The sequence below is a fragment of the Adiantum capillus-veneris genome, chromosome 11 (genome assembly GCF_014529385.1).
Source record: "Adiantum capillus-veneris isolate H3 chromosome 11, ASM1452938v2, whole genome shotgun sequence".
NCBI lineage: Eukaryota > Viridiplantae > Streptophyta > Polypodiopsida > Polypodiales > Pteridaceae > Adiantum > Adiantum capillus-veneris.
Window position 1 is genome coordinate 79,197,086 of NC_140941.1, and position 17,920 is coordinate 79,215,005.

Sequence of the window (17,920 nt, forward strand, 5' to 3'; positions counted from 1 at the left end):
GAAGATTCCCTTGACAACTTATATGATTCCAGTGATGAGTATGAGGATGATGGCATAGATAACAACACTGAAACTAGTTTTGAACAAGGTATCACTAGTATAGAACTAGGTCTTCTTCTTCATACTCAAAATGATAGAGAGCAGGATGCCATTGCCGGTGACTATGATATAAGAGATGGGACATGTAAGAAAAGGAATTATGTACATAGAGTTAGGCCTAGGAAAAAAAAAGGTAATGCTCATGCTTTCAACAAACAATGTGATACTGCAAACATTCACAAATTCGCAACAACTGATTGTTGTGAGATGCAATGCTGTTAGATTGGAAACAGATCCAAAATCATGCAAGCGAGGGTAGACTTTTGGGGACAAAGCTACACTAGCCGATGCACATTTGTATTGGATTGTATGAGCATGGCTGATAGAAAAGATCAAGAAGTGGAATGCTTTGAGTTTACTTTTGATGGAAATAAGGTATGTAGTAAAGCATGGTATGTAATGCATGGAATAGAAAAGTCAACATTTTACAGGATGCATAAAAACTTGGATGGAGCATGCAATGGCAATCATGGAAACACTGGAATAATAAGGAAGAGCTTGACACATGTTGAGATGGCAAAAGCACTCATACAGGGCTTCATAGATAATAATGCAGATCAAATGCCACATAAGTCAAGAACAATTATGCATGGCACTCAGGAAACTCAACGTGTTCTACCAACGATGTACAAACAAGTGGAAATTTTGCGAGAAGTAAACAACACACTTGTCACAATGGAATACAAAACATTATCACAGCCAACATTGTCAAGGTTGTGGAACACAGTCTTCAAGACAATCACTTTATCAAAATCAAGCACATTCTCTAAATGTGACATTTGCACATCAATAAAGGTCAAGCTGGAGTCTACCAAAAATCAGGTGGAGCATGCTAGATACATGGCACAGAGAAGAGCACACATGTTGCAATAAATGAGCTGTAGAAATTTGTACTATGCTTGGAGGAGCTCTGCAGAAATGAATCCAACCAAGTTCTTGTGCATTATACATGACAAGATGGACCAGAGTAAGAGTGCTATACCACAAATTAAACCAGTTCTGAAATATCTTAATGGAGTTGAGAGGCTTCAAGTATCCTTGATAGGAATGCTCACTCATGGACATGGACAAACAGCTTATGGTCACTTTGCATTGGGATTATGTCCAAGTGATCCCAACTTCACAATTGCATCTCTCTCAAAATGTCTAAGAAACTTAGAGAGAAGAGATAAACATATTTTTGGTGACTTGAGATTGGAAAACTCAATTAGTGTAGAACCACAAACAAACCTTTTTGATTGTGTTTTGTCTACCACTTCTCTCTATCACCATATGAAAGTGCATAAGGAGAAAAATGCAAGGAACAAAGTGCTCAGAATGAAGAGGCAAAGACTGATCTAATCACAAATGTGAATGTGGACAATGAGAATTTTGCTTCTAGAAAGGGAAATGATTGTCCAAGGATGCAATCAATCTTTGCTACTAATGCACATGTACAGGATGATGGCAATGTATTTGGGTTCAAGAGGTTGCCAAGAACATTGTTGTTGCAACTTGACAATTGTGGTTCAGAAAATAAGAATCGATATGTGTTTGCATATCTATCATTGTTGGTTTCACAAGGAGTATTTGACACTGTGCAGCTTGGATTTCTTATGGTTGGTCACACTCATGAAGACATTGATGATTGTTCAGTTGCTTTTCTGGGAAACTTAGAAAACAAGCCATTTTTACATTTCCACGTTTGATGAAGATCTTCAATGAGTGTGTTAGCATGCATCGAGCACCTTTTCTCCTACAAAAGGTGGCAGACTTTAAAGGATTTGTAAAGGGGTTCTTACATGATGGAGCAGATAGCTTAGTGGGTCATTCAAAGCCATTGCAATTTAGGTTCTATATGAGTGATGGAATACATTTGATGTAGTACAAAGTACACCCTAAAAATGTGGATTGGTTACCCAAAAATGGTATAGAGTTATGGAAGAGAAATGACCAAGGAGGAGCCAAGATTCCTAAAGGTGTTCCAAAAGTATTACCACCCTTTGAGTATGTTAAAGATAGTGAGAAAGTTATGGAAGGATTAAAGAAGTATGTTAGTTGGTGGAAAGATCACTTGCAAGAGAAAGGAGATGAAAATGAGTATGCTACGTGGATCAACCCAGTTCTTATGTACTGGGAGAATCTCATGCAAGCTATGCAAAACCCTGGACAAAGTGAAAACACTTTATTTGATGACTTTTGGCCAAGGATTATACGTGAACAAAATCATCCTCTTGAAGTTTCATAATCGAGGGCCACTATTGTGGTCCAATGCGCAACAAACCAGCTGAGGAGTTCAACCCAACTCTTGATGTGGCAAAGGGAGACTTTGTACTTGTGCAACCTTGTGATGAAAATTACCCAATTTGGTTAGGAGTGGCAGCAACATATATTGATCAGAACAATGACTCGGCAACCTATCTTCAAGTGAAGATACAATACTGGGCACCAATTTCAAAGAAGAAGAATGCAAGTGATATGGAGGTTTAAAAGGATTGTTGGAAAAAGTATTGAAGAGAGAACATCAATGATCCTCAACGCTGGGAAGACACTAGCTGCATCATTTGGGCATGGAAGCCCAAGGGTGGACGAATTCCTGAAATAATCAAGATTCCAAAGGCAATAATCCTCAATGCCAAAGAGAGTCAGTTGAAACTTGATGAACATGAGGCACCACCAAATGTCAATGCAAATGAGGAGGAATGATTGCTTAGCATTGGCCTTTCACCTTTGTAATCTTCTAGCAATGGTTCAAATTAGTCCACCCATAGCTAGGGTCATTATCAACATTGATAATGGCATCCCACCTTTGTAATCTTCAAGAAATCTTATTCAACATGAATGGTGTTTTTTTTCACTTTAGACACCCAAGTTTTTCTTGCAACTTACATTTTAATTGTTTTATCAAATGAAGCATGTGTGGGAAGAATTTCTTTTGTTTTGGGTGCATGAGCATGTGTGTGTGTGTGTGTGTGTGTAAACTATCATGTGCAAAAACACTCTAGTGTATAGTATGGTTGTTGAAAACAAACCATATTGGATCTTGCAGACTCATAAGCATCCACTAAATATTGTATCTCAGTTTTCATATGTGCAACAACCTAGTACAATACAACCTGACCTCAAGTCCATGAGACGCAAAGAATCGTCCCAAATTTGTGAATTTTTTCCTATTTTCCTAAATATGTGTTATTCTGAAATGTCTCCGCATTGCTATTCTTTTTTCACAGAAGTTCTTTTGTATGCTCTGCTACATTCACATAACAATGCAATGCTCTCCATTACTACAAGAGTTTGATGGTGTAGAGAGTGATGGGAGTATGGACATGGACAAAGGCTATTTCTTCCCGCATGGGTTCCTTAATGAACCCACATCCGTCTATTTATTGATATCAAAAGGATTAGAAAAATAGAGTATTTATAAATAGAGATCTTTTTATTATTAATAGTACAACCTTATCCCTGTGCATTTGATTTCATCCCTTAGATCTTGAGACAATCCAAATGTAGATATTACTTTCTACCTAATAATCATACAATAAATATATATTATTGTACCATAGTTTATACCACTACGATTTTAAGGTGGAGAATATAGCCACTATTTCTTCTTGACTCATAAATTGAGGTGCATACTTGACCAAAGTAAAGAAATATTGACATTATCCCTTTAAGTCTCTTGTTCCTTGGGTACAAACTAAAAATTCATTCATGCATTCAGAATGATAAGCATTGTTTTGCTTGTTCTTCTTTGATTGGGTCATGAGATACTCCCAAGATATATTTTCAAGGTCTAAGTGATTCTCTTTTTAATGATCCTTCCAATAACTTATCTGTCTTCTTAAGTTTAAAACATGCAATAGTATCTTTACTTTCATTGGTTAAGTGGGCCAAGCAAACTAGCCTAGCATCACTTCAGACCAATACTTTAAGGTCTTTCCAACATCAAGGCCCTCACCACTACACTTCCCAGGTGGAAACTTCTTGAGCGTAGCATCAAGGTCACACTCAATAGGAGCTTGCACAACCTCCTTGGCACTATCATTGGCCATCCCATTAAGCTGTCTATGTGCCACTTTCTTACTAAAAAAGTTAGAGGTAAAATTCTTGATACAGTGAAAAGAGAGTTTTAATTTTGGTGGCGTATTCTACTTTTTAGTCACTAAAGAGAGTTCTTTCCCGTTTTCATTTATCTACTCACTTTTGTATGAAGTTCATAATTAAAGAAACAGACATTACAATAAGTAAAAGAACATGAGCTTTAATTTAGGATATCATTGCTAATTTGGTGTGTGTGTGTGTGTGTGTGTGTGTGTGTGTGTGTGTGTGTGTGTGTGTGCGTGTGTGTGTGAGAGAGAGAGAGAGAGAGAGAGAGAGAGAGAGAGAGAGAGAGAGAGAGAGAGAGAGAGAGAGAGAGAGAGAGAGAGAGAGGCTATTCTTTTAAAAAGATCCAAAAAATTAACCAATGTCCAGAAAATAGAATGTAGCAACAATTTCTAGACCACAATGTAGCATGCATGAAGGAACATATGCTCCCACAGATATCTAGTAAGTTTGAGTTTCTCCTTGTGGATGCAAAGTGTCATGCCATTCACCCCCTTTGAACTTTAAGTTTGAGTTTCTCCTTGTGGATGCAAAGTGTCGTGCCATTCACCCCCTTTGAACTTGCACATACTGGGCTAAAAGCACGCTTTGGTGGTACAAAAAGGACTGTCCTTGACAGCACCTTTGACAAACCTTTGAGTTACAATTTTTACATGTCACATGAAAAACTACTTATCATACTATATATCACTGGACAGATCTTCCAAAGAATAATCTAAAAACACAAGGTCCAAAAAGTTTTGACCTAAACTACAAAAAATTTACCAGTCCCCACTTTTTCACTGGTAGAAGTAAAATAGGTCCTTTTTCTGTACCACCAAACCACGCTTTCACCCACTATCTTATTCATTAATTTGCATCATCAAAAGCCTCATCAAACACATCGTTTACTGCATACACATCATCATCATCCCTCGGTAGCTAATCTAAGATATGATCCTCAAAATTGAACTCACCCTCTTATTTCTTGAACGGTTTAATTATTTTTCCTACAGTAGGCACTCTAAGCTTAGTGCCATCGAGCTCACATAATTTATATGTTGCATTGTCATAAGCATGAAGTACAACATACGGTCCAAACCAACGTTTGACCATCTTTCACATAGTAGGGTATTGGTTTTACAATCTACTATCATAAACAAGTATCCAATCACCATCTTTGATAGCATAAGGCAGTAGCCTATGCTTCTCATCAAATGTTGCTTTATTCTTCAATTGTGCCTCTTTGAGCTTTGCTTTGGCTAAATCCATATCTTCTTGCCGACTCTCAAGTTGGAGAATACGTAAAGAAAGTAAATCTTTTGTAGACATACTTACTTCCCATGGCATTATAGTCCAAGATATAGCCGCCTCCTTTGTAGGCATAATGGGTTTCTATCCATGCATCTTCAAATGGCATAAAACTTTGTAATAGAACTATGCATAGTGCGATCAACCCATAAAGCAAAAGGTAGCATCTTAGGTCAATAACCAATATGCCCTCGACATGCCTTTGCTAAATCCTTAACAATAGGCGGATGCCCTTTTTCACTTTTTTCATCACCTTCTAGATGGTACATTGTAGTAAGAGCCAATTTGATACCCAAATGAGCAGAGAAATCACGAGCTTCATCTGCATCCATCTCTACTCTATCAGCAGTGATTTTACCAGCACAACCATACCTAGAAATTATATCTTCAAGCAAAAATTTGCACACACAGCTTGTAGCTTTTGTACCCAAGGTCTTGGTTAGTGAGATCTTCTCTAGCAAGAACAATATACCTCATCTGCCAGACTCCCATTGGCATTGTAATCAAATCTATTACCCACTTGTAATGCATAGTTAGTGGATAAGTAGGATGTAACCCATCTCGATGCCATACATTAGAATACTGCTGGCATTCTAAACAAGTCTCCACAAAACGAGCAACATCTTTGTACATTCCTTTCCCCTATTAGCTGTCTTTGATTTTGATAAAAGTCTCCCATATCCCTCTGTGTCCATCCCATAAACTTTCACGAAACTCTTTAAACACCTGCTAAATACTTTATTCATGCCATTCATCATATGAGCTATAGAGTTAGTTGCACCCTGTGGTAGAGTGCACATCCTTACCAAATCGAGAGGTGTACACATTTTAGTAAGATCCCTACTCTCCAAATCAAGCTAAAACTGGTGTATCCTGAGTAGAGATCACCCATAGAATACATAGCCCTTCCCGCGAAGGCTTCAACAAACTCATCCACAATTAGACTTGTACCTACATTGTGAATCTTCAAGAAAATATTAGTTCTATAATGCATTCTTACAACCCTGCTAGTTTGCTTATTGTATAGTCTCTATTTCCTCATTTGACCCCTGAGCTCAGGCGTGACAACAAAGTGAAACCCTTCAGATGATCATCAATCCCATTATCCTCCATAAATTTGGCACAATCTTGAAACATCCTGACCTTTGAACCGCTGCAATTGTTTTGTAATAACTGCATATTGAGCTTTCCAAATCTTCCTATGCAAATTAAATTGTTGTTTTGCAGCCTGCTATTCTTGCATGTAAGCAGCAAAATTGCTGCATCATTTGTAGCATCGCTACGTCTTGCAATGTAGTCGCCTTTCTCTGCCAATTTTTCCCACCCCGGCTTAGTTTCGCATCGAGTTCACTAGTGATATCGGGGTATGTGTATTTCCGAGGTGAGTCGGGTTAGCACCAGGGCTGCTCGCTATGGGAAATAAGAGAGGCAAGATGCACCACACAAAGAAAAATACTTAAATGACACCAGGAATGCTTAAAACTGACACCTTGAATGCTTTAAGCTGCTAATGGTTAATCAAAGTGAATTTCAATTAAAAATCCTAGTCGTTGAAGGCACTGTATTATATAGCCACTCTTAAAGAAAATGTCGAGCTTATGAGAGCTTAATTCTCCCCAAAAAAAATTGCTCGTGAGAGCTAGAATTATTCCTGGTTGTCACAGAGATTCTTCACGGCTTTGTCTTAGCCATTAGAAGGCAAAGGAGCGAGAGATTTCTTCATTCCACTCCCTTTATGCTCTAGGTCGTGAGTGAGTGAGAGAGAGCTTATGGGAATTCCATGATGGAAGCTCGCATAAGTTCCTTCTTCCTCTCCTCTTAAGCTCTAGGTCAAGAGTGAGCTTCTTCTCCGTGCTTCCCCTTTGCTTCCTTCTTTTCCTTCCTCTTCTTCACCCTTTTGCTGCCCAAGTTATCCCTTAAGAGAATGAGAGAGATCGGGAGAACTTGAGACATAGAGCCTGATTCCCCCATATGAGAGCTAGAGAGCTCAAGAGGGAGAACCCCATTACCCTTGTTCACTTCCTTCACAAAGTTGACAGAGAGAGAAAGATTGTAGACGAGCCTCCCTTGATCCCCTCTTCCTCCACTTTGTCTCACGTGATTTGTATATCCTCTGTCACACAATACTCTCTCTCTTTTTTAAAAATCCCCTTTCAATGCCCCCCACAATCATTCACGATGTCGAGACTGATGTGGCACGTGACACGACGATGATGATGTGGTAGCGGTTTTTTTGGAGTGGCACCAATCCCAAATGGAGCAGACCCAAATTAGGGAACCGTGGATGCTGAGAATTTCTTGCTTCATTGGAAAGCTCTACCACGCTCTTTCTTGCCCAGTGCGAGCCATTCTCCCTCTCATGTGCTGCTACTCAATGTCCGCCTCACGCCATGCCCACCTTTTCTCTCTCTTTCACACTCATTAAACCCTTCAAACTCAAATTACCTTGGGTGACCATCTCTTGGGCTTTTGGGTGGCCATTTTAAGGCCATTTTCCTTCAAGGTGCAAGCATAGGTGATAGCATTTGGAGAGAGGCCCTCACTTTGTGTCTTTTGAAGACATGCTAATATAATTAACAAAATCAACCATTAATAGGCTACTTAAGGACCTCTCTTCTTAAGCAAGAAAGAGAAACCAAATGCTTTGATAGCAATGTAATGGGAATGGCCTATGAACTTTGAGAATAGCGGAATTAAGAGAATTAAGGTGATCATTTTTGTGAGATCACTTTGAGAACATAGAAGGTATGAACTTAATTGATGGTAGCAACATAAACATAGTACTTAATTAACTTGGCATGAATAATACTTTTGCAAGAGAGAGAGTATTAGAGAACATGACGATAGTTGACGACCGGATTTACTTGGAGCCGGTCCCCTCTCCAAAAGCCGTTTGTATTATAGATTCTCCCATCAAAAGAGACTTTGTTACAATACAATATTTGTGTTCCTTGTGACCTTGGTGATTCTATGAATTTGGAAAGCTTCATGTATCATGAGCTTAACATAAACTTTGCAAAAAGAATTAACTATCCCAAGCCTCAGTCCCAAGGCCTAAAACACCTTCAAAGGTGGAGAGAGCTAGCGGGGAATGAGGGTAGGAAAGAGGAAGAAGAAACATTCCATAAGAGAAAGAAATAGTTCCTCACTTATCATCACTCTTCTTTCTTAGCATAGCATAATAGCATAGTAATAAAGATGAAGAAGATGGAAAGCTTAAGCATTGAAGCATGGCTCTTGGTTGGATTTGCATTCCATAGCCAAGAGTGTTGGTGTAGGTTCCCCACTTCTTTACAAGCTTGGAGAAGGAGATGGAGCTCTTGCATTTTGCACTCCACACAATGAGAGAATGTGTGTATCTATATGGGAGAGCATACCCCCCCCTCTCATAATTGGTCCACCTCTCTCTCTCTCTCTCTCTCTCTCTCTCTCTCTCTCTCCATAGGAAGAGGACGGGGTGTAGAAGGGCCTCTTTATTTGCCATGAGCTTATGGAGGTGATTAGCATTTTGACAAATAGGTGTAAGCCATGTGTGCACCAATGGTGGGTGTGTAAAAGATGTGTAAGAGTGGTCAAAGGATACACTTTTTTCCCCAAAAAGAAGGTGGATAATTTTATGATTTTCGGCCTTTCATAACTCCCACATATGATCTTTGATTTGAGCGGAGATCATATATCTGCAATCTATATGTTGAGCTCTTTCCATAGATATGCCACGTGATATGGTTTTACCCGTTAGATTTTAAATTCAATTTTGGGGTGAAACTTTGAATTCAAATAAACTAGCTCTTTTGCCTGTTTGAATTCAAAAGCTATCCTTTGATTACTTTCTTAATACTAAAGGTTTGAATTCCTTAAACTACCAAATAAAGAGACCCTCCTAGACCCCATTTTCTTCCTAGTGTCTCTCTCTCTCTCTCTCTCTCTCTCTCTCTCTCGTATTATTTTATTATTTCATTTGGACATGTGTCCTCTTTTTCCTCTTGAGAGAAAGAACTTAATTATTTATTTTTATGTACATTGCACCCCTTTAAAACCTAACCAATAGCATTCAAGCACATCATGAGGGCCACATGTGGAGGTTTATTTGAACATGTGTCTTTTATGCTTATTAAGTCATTTGGTTGAATTGAATACTTCAAGGACTTAGTCAATCAAGCAAGCATGTGTCTTTTATGCTTCTTAAGTCATTTGTTTTGAATTGAATACTTCGAGCCTTAGTCAATCAAGCATAGATGTTCATGCCTCTTGAGAATTTATCTTTGCTTTGAATTTAACATTTCAAAAACCTTAGTCATTTAAGCATAAAAATCACCTCAAGTTTTGGGCAAGGTTCCCATAACCACTTTAAGCGTCTTAGCACCTTATGCTTGGGTACGATTTCCAACCTCGAGGTTAGCCCTAGCTTACGTAAGGTCAAATGACTTTTTAACACTAACTTTTGGAGGTATTAATTGAAGCTAACCCTAAGGTCTTTTAATATCCATTAGATGCACGTTGCTCTTTGATAGACTACCTCTGTTTGGACCCCTTTTGAGATGTAACCATCTCTCCTCTTGGTCCCTTGTTGAGGTAAATCTAAAAGCACTTATTGCACATTTCTCTTTGGTAGACCGTCTCCTTTTGGACCTCTATATTTGAAATGCAACCATTTCTCCTTTTGGTCCCATGTTGAGATAGGTCTAGAAGCACATATATATACACTAACTCTTGTTCCCTTTTTATCTTCCCATATTAAGTGATCAGTTTAATATGAGAAAATCATTTGGTAAAGTTAGATATTATATTTTATGACACTTCGTCTTTTGGCATACCACACATTTTGAAACATACTCTTGTATGTTTGCTTTTATAGCAGGCCAATAGAAATATGGTTCTGTCCCTTTCAGGGTAGACTGAATCCCTCTATGCCCCGCATAAGAAGGATTATGAGATTCATACATTACTTTCTCACGTACTGAGTTAGTAAAGCATAGTCTATTGCTGTAGAGAAGATAACCATCTTGTAAGGTAAATGTTTCTTCTTTCTTTCCTAGTGCAAGGGCTGAAATGAAATCTCTAAAATTGAGATCAATAGCGTACTCATCTATCATGAAAGATAGATCATTGTGAGTCACTATGGAAACCGCATTCACTCTCGGTTGTCTCGAGAGTGCATCAGCTACTTGATTATGCTTGCCAACAATGTGAGCAATATGAAAATGAAATTGCGAAAGAAAATTTACCCAACTCATTTTTTTGTCGGAGAGCTTGGTCTGCGTCATGAAGTACTTAAGGCTTTGGTGATCCGTCCCGCAGAATGAGAGGAGTCCCCAATAAATAGTGCTTCCACGAGTATAAGGCATGTAGAACTATGAAGACTTTCTTTTCATATATGCCTGGAGCTTCCTCAACAGGGTCGAGCCTTCAACTTTCATAGGCTATGGCGTGCCCTTCTTGGAGCAAAACAACTCCAAAGCAATCACGACAAGCGTCACATTGGACCTCAAATGGCTTTGAGAGATCCCACAGTGTAAGCACAGGTTGAGAGATAAGCTTTTCTTTAAGCTTTTCAAAAGCATTGTTCTCCTTGGCAAACCATGTATACCTAACGTTTTTCTTTGTTAGGTCATGTAATGGTCCCGCGATTTGTGAGAATTTTTCTATGAAGCGTCTATAGTATTCACACATACCTATAAAGCTTCTTAGTTCATGTAGATTCCTTGGATTGGGCCATCCTTTTATTACCTCTAGCTTTGATGGATCCATTTGGATGCCATCTTGAGAGATAATGTGACCTAAATATTGAATCTCTTGTAAGAAAAAATCACTTTTCTTTCGATTAATAAAAAGTTTATTCTCTCGTAAGACTTGAAATATCACCTAGAGATGTTGCTTGTGTTCGTCTAGTGAATTAGAGTAGATGATTATATCATCAAAGATCGATCCGACCTGAATAGCTTCTCATCCAGCAGTTAAATGTGACTGGTGCATTGGTCAAGCCAAAAGGCATGACAATGTACTCGTAAAGACCAAACATAATGCGAAATGTGGTCTTTACAATGTCTTGATCTACCATCCTTATTTGATTGTAGCCACTTTTTAGGTCAATCCTATTGAAGTAGGTCGACCCTTGTAGCTTATGGAACATGTCTTCTACTCGTGGAACGGGAAACTTATTTTTGATAGTGATCCTATTTAGTGCTCTATAGTCGACATACATACGATATGTGCCGTCTTTCTTTTGCACTAATAAAACTGGTGAACAAAAGGGAGATGAGCTAGGCCTATAACCATAGTACCCTTCTCAACTAGCTCATGCACTTGTCGCATAATCTCCTCTTGTTGAGTTTGAGAAACTCTATAAGGAGGTTTATTAGGTGGTGAACTTCCTGAAAGAAGTTCAATTGTATGGTCGTCATTGCCTCGTTAGGCGGTAGTTCACAAGGGATGTCGTCAATAAAAACATCTTGAAATCCCTTGCGAACATTGGATAACTCTAATTCCTTGTGATTGTTTATATTTTTTCTTGCTAACACATTAGGTTCATTTAGAGAATCTTTAACAAAAATCATGTACACGGGAATAGAGCTCATTATTGACTTATTGAAAGCTTGCGTATGTACAATGGGTATGGTGTTACCCAACTCCTTAGCATCTATGTACATATCTTTTTCCCTAGATCTAAAGTAGATTTGCCTTTTAGGGAATTTAACATTGGTAGCCATGCGATCAAACCAATATGGTGCCCCTAGGATTACATCCTTGTGCTTGAGGGGAGAGATAAAGAAATCATCCTTGGCATCGTGTGTCCCCTACACCGATGGGTGGTTCATCCTCAAAACGAGGTAGGCTTCGTTCTGGATGCGGTGGTTGCTGTGATAATGGTTCTACCGATGCCTCCACACCACCGAGAGAGCATCCACCACTCTTTTCAGTAGATAGTTCACCGATTGGACACCACATACACCTTGGTGATCACACGAGCATGATCCTACAAGGTGTACAAGAGCAGGGATGGGGATGTTGTGGCAGATAGGATCGTAAAGGCCATGTGACAGAGGATTCAAAAGCTCTGTACGATTCAAATTGGTCATGTGATGGAGGTTTGGGATAACCTCGATGTTGAAAGAAAGAATTACATCGTCGAGGCCATTCATATAGAGTATAGGCCGGCAGAGGGATACGATCTAGTCTCGAACCCCTGGATTTTGAGCGTGGCGAAGTCCACAATGTCACACCGTCCGTCAGAGGCAAGAGACATATACAATGACGACAGTCCCAAGCCGGCATGGTTGGACGCAGAGGAGTGGGCGGTGATTGCACGAGAGACACAAGACAATCCTCAGAGATTTCAGCAGCAGAGAGATGCAACCAGAGCAGGTTTGGAGTTTGCGGGAGCGTCACATCTTGGAAGTAGAGGCTACGAGACGCTTTGACATGACTTTGTAAATATTATACGTATTCTTTAGATTATAAAAAATACATATGTTATTTGAAAATTTATCAAATGATTAAACCATAATTTTAGAGAAAGTTGTCGTGAAGCACCTTCCGACACGCCGAGAGAAGAAGTATGGGTACAAGCATGGACTTGTGGCCCTTTTGATCGAGCTCCAGGAGGAGAGAGAGGACGTCGAATGGGAGGCATTACCATGAGGGTCTTCTCACTCAAAGATTGTTTGCATATGTACAGTTTTGTAGTGCTTGTGTTTATGGTTTATGGTTATGTTTATGGTATGGCAAAGATGTTATGGTTAAAATTTGACAGTCAAGTTAAGGTTATGGTTTTGCTATGATGGTATGGCAATCATGTGATGCTTATGGTTATGGTTATGGTTATGGTTATAGTTATGCAATGATGGTATGGCTGTTATGGTTATGGTATGACAAGCAACTTATGATAATGGTTATGGTATGGCAAACAGGTTATGTTTATGGTTTTGCAGTTTTTGACTCATGTTTTAATTATGGTTATAACATCTTTATGTCGTTATGTCATGATCAAGCTTTTGATTTTGTGGTTATGTTTTTCTTACAATTTTACTAATTGGCATACACTCGCTCTTTAGCGTCAGCTTGTAGGTAGAGTGCGGTTGCTTGTGCACTCTTCCTTTGGGCAGGCCAGGGAGGGCTGTTTTCTTTTGCTGTAGTACATGCAGCATCAGTTCCCAGGCTTCTCTGTCCAAAAAAATTTACAGGTTTGGTCGTTGGTACAGAGTATGGTATAAGCGTCGGTATAGACCTCGATGGTTGCATCGAAATACACAATAGTATTACCGACGATCATTTCATTGCATATTCCGATGCTCATTTCATGGTTTATTCCAACGCTTAATATACCAGTACTAATACTGACGTTACGATACTGGTGTCTCTTCCGATGCCTATTTCAACGCTTTTTAGTTTTAAAACTAACTTTATTTCGTTGGTATTTACACCGATTTTTGCGCGTCATGTTGTAGTGTAATCTCTGCTACACATTCTGGCAAACAGAAAGAGACAAGTTAGATCGGTAGGAAAAAGGGACATATTGGTAGATGAACCATAAGCACAAGTCTAACTTGAGTTTCAACTTGAGTCCTTAGCCTTTTCCCACCAAACTTAGGAAAAGCACTACAAATGAGCCTCTTAGAAGCTTTATTCTCAAGGCTTCAATGTCCTTGACCCTTTTCTAGCATTGCTGCATATATTTCAGAATCGAAGCAACATACTGATCGTCTCAAAGTCTATGGAAATGCTCTTGCAATCTCCACAGTAGAATGGACACGTTTTTTACAACTAGAGGAGATTGATGCCATATGGAAAATTGATAAAAAACAAAATCCTAAGATAACTTCTACTACTTGGCACATCCAAGGAGGTCAACCACACAAACATAGGACTCTAATTTGAACTTCAAATCATTAATGACTCACACACTATGAAATAGTTCTTGGGACTTTTCCCACTAAACCTACATGACTACACAGCCAAGCCGAAAAGTTCAACCATTTGTCTTTATGAGCACCATAAATGTTAATGTCAAGTACATGTAATATCAATTACATAACTCTTAATTGAAAAAGTATAAGAAGGTGTTCTTGTATTATGTTCCTGTGTACACTCAATTATTATTATGAAGTAGTGTATGCAGCCTATGTTTCTATGAGCGAGTGCTAGGAATGGCTTGATTGATTGAGAGAGAGAGAGAGAGAGAGAGAGAGAGAGATTCAATGTTTGCAAACGGAGTGGAGCGCTAAACCTTAAAATTGGTAGGCTCTAAAGATGGAAAGGAAATATGACCATATACTTGTACACTCGTTACATATATTAGGCTCTTATAAAGTGCCTCCATGCACTAGTTTGTCTATTACAAAGCTTAAAAAGAAATATATATAAGCGTCTTCATGCAAAATAAATTGATTAGAGCTGGCTAGCTAGAGTACACGTCAGAAGTCCCATGCACGTACAATACTCTACTGTAGCTCACAGAACCTTATACACTCACCTAAACATCAGTCTACACATATCCATTGCTTTTTGCCACACCCTCCCTCTCTGACGCCTCCAATGATAAAATGAGTTTCTGTAGCATCTCTGTACCTCCTTCATTGATGGCCTGTTCAGCCTGCTCTCATGTAAAGCACTCCAATGCCAGATCAATCACCCACCTCATGGAATTCACGGTCTGCTTGGATGCCCCCTTCACAAGCTTCGGGTCAAGCACTTCGTCGATCTCACAGTTCTCTTTCCGAATCTGCACCATAGTTGCAAGATTCACATCATCGGTATTCCTCTTAAAATCGATAGCTCTCTCGGATGAAACCAGAGTCAACAGCACTACTCCAAAACTGTACACATCACTCTTATCGGTAAGCTGATAATTGCGGTAGTACTCGGGATCGAGGTACCCCATTGTACCCTGTGCACATGTCGAAATATGGGTAAGATCAGGATCCGCCAATCGCGAAAGCCCAAAGTCTGCTACTTTTGCATTCATGGATTTGTCAAGTAGTATGTTACTTGCTTTGACATCTCGATGATAGATGGGTGGGTATGCGGCTGAGTGGAGATAAGCTAAGCCCTCTGCAGATTGAAAGGCAATGTGCAAACGTGTTTTCCAGTCCAGAATGACGTTTCTTTTGGCCACCTGCAGAATATGATCCTCAAGATCTCCATTGGGCACATATTCATAGACCAGGAGAGGAAGCTCACTTTCAACGCAGCAGCCAAGCAAGCGCACTAAGTTTCGGTGATTGACCTGAGATAGGATCCTCACCTCATTCAGAACTGGGTCTACCCCTTTGATCTTGCCTACCTTGGTATACTTGATGGCTACCTCAGTCTCATCATCAAGGATTCCTTTATATACTTCACCAAAACCTCCGCATCCGAGCACTCTGTCAGGAGCGAAGTTGTTGGTGGCGCGCTTCATCTCCTGCTTGCTGAACAAGCGTGCAGACCTGCCACCACTGTTGGTAGCAAGGATCATATTCCGCTCCTCGACAAGCTTGGCATGAGCTCTTTAATGGGCTGCACCCCACCATCGCCTATATATCCATACCGTAAAGGAAATGAATGCGATGAGCCCTACAAAACCAAGAGTGAGACCTGGGAAAGCCAAAAAGAGACACCTAGGTCAGACAGTAACAATGCAAAAAGCAGATTTGCTATAGCTACAGGTTGTCCTTGTTGTGCATGCAGGTGCTGCGTTCATGCCGATCAGTCACTGCATAATATTGATGTCGGTTTTGCTAAATGATTTACATGTAAACCACATGTAAGACTCACGTGTTTCGCATTATTCAATATCCAGTTATTATTTATGACACGTGCCCACCGCGACGTTTCTGACACAACTCCACTATACTTTCCTCACTGTCATTTGCCAACATAAAACTCAGAAGAAAATGAGAAGATTAAGGGAGCAGTACCTGTTGCGTATTCAATTTTGTGGCATTTTATACTTCCACTGTCCCGGATGCACAAAGGTACTGGACAGACGCAAGGAGGGGGTAATTATCATACGAATAATTGGCTGAGGCTGCATACAGACTACATGCAAGGATTCAAGTTCCAACCTGAGCCAGTCAGCTCGCTCGCTCGCTCTCTCTCTCTCTCTCATCAGTACCTTTGGGACAAGTGCCTGTGGTTGCATCCCAGCGGTAACCATGGTTGCAGGCGCAAATCGGTGCCGCTGCCTTTACGCATGTGGAATTGGCGCCGCATTCCATCTGTGTCTCACAGGGGGCCTCCCCCGGCGCCTCCCACTTCAACCGCATACCGAATCCGATTGTCCCCGCATAGACGCCGGCCTTGGTGGGTTCTGATGGGTCAGGAAAGTCTAGCAAGCTGACATACCCGGTCGCCAGCGCGAACACCGGAAAACCGTACTGCAAATCCGACGTTTCGTCCACGGGGATCACTGCGGAGCAGCAGAGAAGAGAGCGGCAGCTTTTCTGCTGCACAGCTATGAGCCCGCGGCTGCAAGGGCCATCGTGGCGGCAGTTGAGAGGGGAGTAGCGAAGCACATCGGTAGCATTGAGGAACAGCACCGTGTTGCCGGCGCCGACGCTGAGGGGGGAGCCGGGGAAGAGAGAAAAGTTGTGGGAGGTGACAGAGTCCTGCGTGATACAAGAATCGCCGATGAAGGGGCTCGTGGAGATAACTATAGAGCGCGATAAGGGGTCCAGGCTCAACACAGTGTAGTTTCCTGAGAGGGCTTTTACCTGCAGCGTCTTCTTATCCGTGCATGTCACCAGCTGCTTGTAGAGAGGGTGACCGCATGAATCTCAAGTGCTCAGTGGATATGGCACCGCCATCTTCCCGCATGCAGGACATTCCCTGCTTCTAATTTCTTCACAGGAGCCAATATATAAGCGAGCTGCCTGCACGGCTACTACACACAGCTGTAGCAGAACCAGCTGCTGTGAGCTGCGCCATACCTTGGCCATACGTCTAGCTGCTGACCAGCTGAAGCTAATTAGCTTACTAATATATAAAGGGAAAATTACCAAAATACCCCTCTAATTTGAGGAAATTCCCAAAATACCCTTGTATCTATTTTGGTTGGAATGTTCAAGATTTTATAATCTTCATTCGTTTTTGACAATTGAGATCCGTTTTTGAGTGCTCAGCATGTAATTTGTCACCATTTACCATCGCAAAAAAGGCAATTATGTCTAAAAATAATGAAGCAATTCCTCTCCAAAGCCTACGTAATCAACTCAAATTGTAGTTTTAGCATCTTGTACGATAGACAATCACTCTTCTTGTGAAGACCTACAGAAAAATTTATTTTTCGAGAAATTTAGTCTCACAACCAGGGGTATTTTGGGAATTTTGGAAAATTTGAAAGGCATTTTGGAAATTTATGACAAAATATCGAGGACATTTTGGGAATTTTTGAAATTTGAGGGATATTTTGGGAATTTTCTCAAATTAGAGGGGTATTTTGGTAATTTCCCCATATATAAATAAGGGTGGG

At 40.3% G+C, this 17,920-nt stretch overlaps 1 pseudogene; it reads right to left on the bottom strand.

Annotated features, from left to right (window-relative positions):
- Positions 1–14,953: 14,953 nt before the first annotated feature.
- LOC147447516 (wall-associated receptor kinase-like 20) lies at positions 14,954–17,387 on the bottom strand (annotated as a pseudogene).
- Positions 17,388–17,920: the final 533 nt, after the last annotated feature.